This window comes from Charadrius vociferus, unplaced genomic scaffold, assembly GCF_000708025.1.
Source record: "Charadrius vociferus isolate BGI_N301 unplaced genomic scaffold, ASM70802v2 scaffold106, whole genome shotgun sequence".
NCBI lineage: Eukaryota > Metazoa > Chordata > Aves > Charadriiformes > Charadriidae > Charadrius > Charadrius vociferus.
This window is the reverse complement of record NW_009648790.1, coordinates 249,183-255,498: the sequence shown is the minus strand read 5'-3', so window position 1 is coordinate 255,498 and position 6,316 is coordinate 249,183.

Genomic DNA, 6,316 nt, shown 5'->3' with positions numbered 1-6,316 from the left:
TTGTAGTTTGATGTTAGCTTTTCACATGCTTAGTAAGTTATATTAAGCAAAATACTTTGTCACTTTAAAGCCAAATGATGTGGTGATTTTTTTAACAGGTTTACATAAAACTATTGATCTGCTTTTTAAATTGACTACTGAAGAGTTCTTGATACTTTTATACATAGAGAATTTGAATTAATGATAGCACCGTCTTAAAGCTAGAGTGGAATTCTGTGCATTTTTTTCTCAAATTAAGGAATTGTTACACATATTTATGATGTGAAAAGCAAAGATACCTAAAATATTCAGGAAATACTCCTATGTTCCCAGCCGAACATAACTCTCTCTTTCTGGAGATATTTATCTATATATGGTGCTATGTAAACATCCAACTGTCTTTGTGACTGCCTTGACTGGTAGCACTTGATATCTAACAAGCTAAAGATTTTAACGAAAATTAACTGTTTAATTAAATTACTTTTACAACTAGTAGATGCCAAAATTTTTAAACAAATTTTTGGGTTATTTGCTAAAATCTTACATTCAAAATGGAAAATCAGAATATCAATTATATTTTTGAATATAAGCGATAAATTATCAGTCATACCACCAGTTAGGTGGATGCTTTCAGTATGTATTTTTCCACCCTTTTCAGTGTCTAATTTGTATTTATCAACTTAAATAGCTGTTTTAATTGTGTGAAAAAACCTAATGCAAAAATATATTCTGAGTCTCCTCCCAATAACAAAAGGGGAAACAAACTATTGGTATTTTCAGATAGCACTTACTGATGGGAATTCTAGATTCCACATCAAAGGATGGAAGTAGGGATAAAAATTGCACACTGAATGTGAATGTTGTTTTAAATATCCCTTGCTTTTCAGCTTATTGTACTAATAAGACTTATTGCTTAAGTTTTGCACAATAAAAAAAAATCTTAAATGTTATGTTTGATTAATGTTAGGACATGACGTTGCTTTTGTAAAACTTGTGTGTAATTAATTAAGCCCTGGAAATCAAGAGTACTTAATAAGGTGAGCTAAACCACCCAAAATATGTCAAAAATACGGCAATGCTTATTTTCAAATGTCTCAGTGTTCTTAGGTTTTCTTGTATTTAACTGAAACTGGTAAGCATTTGTCAGCAAGTAGCTGCAAGCCCAGAATGCTGATTGTATATACAAAGAAACTGTTTGTTGGTTATCTTCCAGGCAGTATTAGATCCTGCTGTGAAGGTCAAGATGGAATTTTGAATATCCTATCGTGTGCAACATGACCCAATAAAGTTACTTTAATAAACATGATAAGAGGTGCTGAACAGAAAATGAATGGCACATACTTAAAACACTTGGGAGCTAGACCTTTTGTGAGCAAGTACTGTCCAGGAATAAGCTCAGTTTCTCCAGAAGTTCTGTTTCAGTGCAATGACCAGTTGCTTAAATGTATCACGGCGAGCACTGAACACTGATGGTGCTATTTTTATTACAGCACTATGAAATAAGACAAGAATCAGAGGCATAAACTCACCTAAAGATCTATGCCATTCTAGCATCAAAATGAAGGTGGCTTTGTACTGGAGACTAGGGCATAACAAAAAGAATCTGAAATGTTAATAAAATCCAAGATTAACTGTCTAAGTCTCCAGGACGCGCTCTTCTTCCTGAGGTTGTTGTGATAAAATTTTATTAAAGTAACTTAGTAATATTTTGTTTGCATGGCTGAGTTCATCTTGTTACTTATTGAACCCTGCCAGATTAGATTTTAGTTCTGAAAAACTGATTTTCAGAGAAGCAATTTATTGATAAGGCTCTATAATAAAACATTCACAACCATCACAAGAAAGTCCCTGTGTTTGTATCTGATTGTGAAATGGAAATAGAGAAGGTGAATTTGTAGGCGTTGAGCTTAGAAAAATGGGTCCAAATAGGAGAAATGCCATCATCTGGTTTCACTTGGATTAAACCGATGCTGGCATTTCTTTTTAAACTTTATCTTTTTAAGGTTGCTACAACTGTTCATGCTGAACTGATGTGACAGTCCCTGTCTGAAATGCTCTCTGTGGTCCATTGTGGTTCGTCAAATTCCCAGCCCTTCCAAATCACAGTTATTCAGCTTTTTGACTGGGAGTGAGACAAGATTAAATACAATAAAACCATCTGGAATCAATGTGTGGGCAGACACATTCAGGATTGCCTATTTTGCTAGCATTCATTAAAATGTGGGCCTCCAGAAGCCTAAGGCTATTAGTCAACTGCTATTTAAATGGGTACTTTCTTGGGGCTCCTCCAACTATCTGTCATTTTGTCGGGTTCTGTTTCGTTGGCCGGTTCACCATTAGCCCTTCCTGCGATGTTGAAGCATGGCAGCGCACCCAAGTTGCCAGAAGCAACTGCGGGATTTATTTTGTAGGAAACACAAGTGAAACTTGTCAAAGTGTGAGTCACTAAAAGTAACTGGAGAGAGACACGTTTTAGTGGGACTGGTGAGATCAAATCAGGACATGGGGGGTGGGGGTGTAGCAACTGCTTTCTGGTATTGGTGCCAGAAGATTAAACTGGTTGGAGACTTCAGGTTTTCAGGCAGGTCATGGATGGACCAGTGCATAGAGCAAAGGCACATAACTGGAATGACAACATATACCACAAGAAACAGTAAGAGCTGGAAATGAATGACGCAGCTGAAAATGGCAAAATTCACCTGCAGAGCTGAGTGTGTGTGTGTGTGTGTGAACATCTGCTTCAAGAGCCAGTTCAGCTGTAGGTGAGGATAAGGGAAATGGTGAGGGAGTGGCTCAGGAGCGCCGAGGGTATAGAGAGAGCCGGGACTGGCAAACAAGGAGAGAGAAGAACCTGGCTGACGTGTCTGGGATAGGTGTGAAGTTCTGGGCTAGAGCAGAAGATAGCCTGCTGCTGAAGGAGCACCTGCAAGGAGATGACAAAGGCCCAGGCGGCCAGCATCTGTAATCCAGTTAAGTGCCAAACTGAAGTATCTTCTCATATAATTAATTCCTCCTTGCCTCCCTAAAACACTGAATCTTTGCCTTAGCTATAGCTTTCTCTCTGGGTGCTGGAGCTAGGCAGCAAGCTGGCCTTTACTGTTGACATCTCCAGGCTCCCTTCTGCTTGGTTTTATTTAGGCTAACTAAGGTTGCCGCACAGTAACGCGGCTTACTGAGGTAAGGAGGATGCCTGCTGCGCCAGCTAGAGGCAATACTGTCCGGCAAGCTTGGGTCTACCGTATGTGGGGCGCTGTAAAGTTTTTGTATCCCTACTTTGACCAAAGCTTGTCCTCTGAAGGCAAGTGCTGTTTCACAAGCTGGACACTGCTACCTTAGACTGGTACTTGGATGGGAAACATTTACAAAATGGCTGTCTCCTGCAGCGCTTGGGAAATCATGAGAAACAGGATTCTCGCAAGTCAAAAATGAACTGATGACGAAGCATGAGGTGGGGGAGGACGACACTGGACTGCCTGAGGTAAGATGAAAAATCAAGATGTACACGACGACTTGTCACTAAAGATCATAAATCCATCTTTTACAAGAGGAGTGGAGGGCATTGGCTCTATTCCAGTTTGCCTCGCTGTGTTTTGATCAGAGGAATATTCTACCTTAAGATTTGGATGCAGTCAGTAGAATGTAGAAATATAAAATATGGAAATATTTGTCACATGTATTTTAAAAGTAAGAAACAAATAGCAAGAATGTACTGCACTAAAACAGACATTTTTGGATGTGGACGTAGTTTGCAATAGTAATTAGCAGCGAGATGAAAGTGGTGACAACACTAAAAGCGTATGTTGCACGTATAGTTTATGCTTTGCTTGTAGAGGGAAGCTGGCGAGCTGAACCAGCTTGTTTTGGAAAGTGGGGTGAAGGCTGTGAGGCGGAGCGTGACCCCAAACCTTACGCTAAGAAGTAGATGTGCTTTGAAAATGAACTACTTGCAAGAGCAGAATCTCCATATATTTACAGGTCTATTTCTGCACTCTTGAATTCACCTACTTGATGTGTAAATGACTGGAGCTGCGTGTGGAGCAAGGTGAGGCTATCACTTCCTTTGCAGCCTTGTGATATGTAAATGCTTGCCTGGTATCCAGCAGCTTTGCTGCTTTGACTTAATTTAAAGATATTTGCATTTGCTCAGAGCTCAGATCTAAAAGGGAGACTAAACAGCTCAGTGGATGCAAATCCCTCAGCCAGAGCACCCCCCTGAAAAGGGGATTAGTGCTCACGTTTACCCCAGGTTCGTGTTCTCCTTGGCGCCTGCCGGGAGTGAGGTCAATCTCCCTCACCTTGTCCTGCTGGATGCTGAGCCCCTGTGTTCCACCACGTGCCAGTGGCCTGTTTTGCCTCCTGAGTGCCCCCAGTAGATGCGTTGATAAATACAGGGTTAGGGAAAATAACCATTCTGCAAACACTCGGCTTAGCAAGGATGCGCAGGTGGGAGATGTTGGTAGTGGAATGGGGGGGAGAAGGACTAGCACGTGATGACTCCTGAGAGTGGTGGGATGGTGAGCCCCATCCATCCCTTGGCTCTGGCTCGTTTCCAGGCTTGTAGGCCCTGAGCACTGTGCTGCTGTCGTCTGCTTGCTGCACGCCCTCGACTCACCATTTAATTCCCCGCATCCAGCTGCCGTGAGCTGCAGGATGAAACCTTTCAGCCTCTTGGGCATCCTAAACACCTCTGTCCAAGCAATCCCACTCACAGCTGAAGCCTTCAGGAGTACACAGCTATTTTTACAAAGAAACTTGCAGGATAATAGTGGGTGCAGGTAAGGGGCAGAGAAGGCCAAGGAGATAACCCACCCGCCGGCTCATCCCCCTGCACTGACTCCTGCCCAGCTCCTTTCCGTGCCCTGCAACATGCCTGGCATGCAGCAGGCCCCCCGCTCAGGGAACACCTCTCCCTGGCCACAAATCCTCACACTTTCCTTCACGGAGACCTCCCGTGCTTCAGGCCGCCGTGCCTGCGGGTAACTTGCTGTGCTGCACAGGCAGGATCAGGCCGTGCTGGGAATTTCTGCATCACCCCGAAGCAGCTTCCAGGCAGTGTGGCACCCGCCACGGTTCCTGCCAGCAAATGCCTGAGTTGGTACCTACCATGAGTTAGGGTTATGCCTTGTTCATAGAAAACAAGAATTCAGGTGTGCCACGCAGGCAGTTGTCAGCAAAATATTGCATAAACTATTTTATTTTTTTAAAATGCTGGCAGATTTCAGCAGTAGTTTGGGGGACAATGACTATGAACCACACAGCGGTGTCTGCCTATTGTAGAATGGCGATAGATCTGTTTTTAAAAGGGATCTAAAAATAGTTTTTGCTAAAATGCTGAAGGGTTAGCGAGAAGCTGCATTTACTTTTTCCCTGGCAATATCCGGAAACATGAAAATTCAGCCAGGTGAATGAATCCGACCTCTCATGGCGTCACATCTTCAATTAACAGGCAAATGATTACAAAAGCATTTCCCCTGGCTCCTTCAGTGCGAGCCAGCTCCCAGCAGGGGCTTCACATCCCCGCTACCCCCATATCCCCTGTTGGCTGTGCAGGGGGCACAGCAGGAGCAGGGAGGGAAGGGGAAGCTCTCGCCTCCTTTCCTCCATTGGTTGGGAAGCGGCGGCCCTCACCTCCTTTCCTCCATCAATTCTGCACAGACCCCACTAGAGGGGAGACGGTGTTCCCAAACCGCCCCAGCACGTCCTCCAGGCTTCTGCTTCTGCTGCCTTGAAGAAAAGAGCTGCACTGCAATTTCTTCTTCCACAGCTGATAGATTGATACCCGTAGGTACAGGCAGGGGTGAAAGAGGAATTTCATCTATTTGATTCACTCCTTTCAAATGGGAAAGGGAGGGTCGTGGAAGGGGTCAGTGTGGTGTGGTCCCGTTAATGTAGTCCTCTGTAGTACTGCAGCATTGTTTTATTTATTCTAATGTCTTTTCGCAAGGCAGAAATGAAACCCACGAAGAAAGGCTAGGCATTGGAAAGAGGAGGGGGAGTACAAATAAACCTCTGTTACTACAGACCAGCCCCAGAATGAGAATAAATGGTGATAAGAGGAAAAATAACTGCGGCAGAATTATTAAATAAGGGGCAACTTTTAAAGTGGCTCCAGTCTGGCTTCTAATTTTGTTCCTGTAATTTGATTGCGGGTTTAAATGGGACTGCCTAGACATTAGCTACTTGATCTGCAAGCAGCAGCAGGTAAGCAGTGCAGAAGTATGCACTGGGGCACGGCCACAGGCACGCTCTGCCAGGGCTGAGCGGTCACTGCACCCCACCAGCCTGCTTGAGAGGGAGGGCTGCCACCACCCATGGCTGCAGGGCCAGGGAGATGCTC